Raw genomic sequence first — 1,718 nt, forward strand, 5'->3', positions numbered from 1 at the left:
AGCAGTTCAAACCCATCAGCTACTCTGCAAAGGAAGATGGGGCATCTACTTCTGTAAAGATTTGCAGCCTCAGAAACCCAATGAAGATCGCTATGAGTTGGAATTCACTCCATGACAGTGAGTTTGTTTTTTTTTTGGTATATAAGACCAAGGGGCGAACAGCTCTTTTAAAGCACAGACAAGAAGGTTTGAGGCAGGAAGATTAAGTAAATGCAAGTGAAACAACTAGAACAGAAATAAAGAGAACGTTGGCATAAAGTGAAGAATGTAACCAAAGTAATTATGCCTGGAAACTGTAGAATGGGAGGAGATTTCACTGTCTATATTTTCATCAAAAATAAAACTAAATAATATTTAAAAAAAAAAAAAAGAGAGAGAGAAAGCGAGAGAGTACAAAAACACTACCATCAGAGCCTGGCAATAAGAAGCCTCAATTCACGCTAATGGGTGAGATGATTATTGTTGTTCATAACATTATTATAATTCTTGTTGTATGGGAAGTATTGTTTCATTTCAGAGAGGGAAACTGATTGTTTGAGAAAAACTGACTAAATTTCACCCAGCTAGTGAATCCAGGTAGAATTGTTTGTCATTTCTAGCCCATTATGAAATAAACTTGAGTATAAGTAAGCATTGCCTGTAGCTTGCCCTGAGAGATCTTTAACAACTTCACTAACTCTTGAGCCCTTGAAAATGAATGTGTTAGTATCTTAGTCATCTTTCTAGTTCTACAGAGGCTACACAGTTTGTACATTGCACCACTCTCAAAAAACGCAGGCACACACACTTTTAACGTTGTCTTTATTTTACCAGTTTAGACATCTTGTTTTGGTAGCATGTTTTTGGCTACATCAAAGTGCATTTTGTATTATCAAGAAAATAGTTACAATTTTAAATTATATATTTAAAACAAAGTCATCAGTTGACTGAAAAATTCCTGAAAATATGTGACTCAATCATCCATTTTACTGCATTTACAGATGTCTATGTAGCACTTAAATAAAATATCCTTTCTAATATGCATTCACAATGAGGTCCAACATTATTCCCTGAATTTCCAGCTTTTGAAAGAAGTTGAGACAGAAAATAAATGTGTCTCCTGTGCATTAAATTCCTTTAAGAAGCAGGGGCATTAAAAAAGCTTGGGGATCTTTGCAAAAAGGTGTGCTTTGGTTTTTAATGTATAATGATAAATAGGCTAAACAAAATATTATGTTGTTCTTGCCTATAGCAATAAAAGATTCATATGAGTTCCTTACAGGCGTATTCCAAGTAGTGCCTCAATTGAGTCTAGCTGTTGACAAATTCTCAGCTTTTAAATTTTAAATACCTTATTCTAGAGGTATCAAAGAGTAGAGAAATAAGGTTTCTCCTTCTCTCTTGTTACTGAAAATAGAGTGAAACTATAATCATTCAGTCTAACTAGAGACACTAAGTTGATTCATAAAGAATTTGTTATCAAGTGCTTTGAAGCCTAAATATCATTGTCTCAATATCCATAATGCCTAAAAATTAAAGGAAGCTTAGATGCTCCTATGTATGAAATTAGAAAATTATATAGCTGTTACAAGAATTAAGTTTTTTTTCCCTCCAATTCTTGATTTTGACCAACCATAAATAAAGATTTACTACAAAGAAAACTATAAAAAGCTACTTCAAGAAACCATAAGAGACCTAAATAAATGGAAAAACATCCCATGCTCATGGATAGGAAGACT

Source organism: Orycteropus afer, unplaced genomic scaffold (genome assembly GCF_000298275.1).
Source record: "Orycteropus afer afer isolate SDZICR_OR568_19922 unplaced genomic scaffold, OryAfe1.0 scaffold00372, whole genome shotgun sequence".
Taxonomy (NCBI): domain Eukaryota; kingdom Metazoa; phylum Chordata; class Mammalia; order Tubulidentata; family Orycteropodidae; genus Orycteropus; species Orycteropus afer.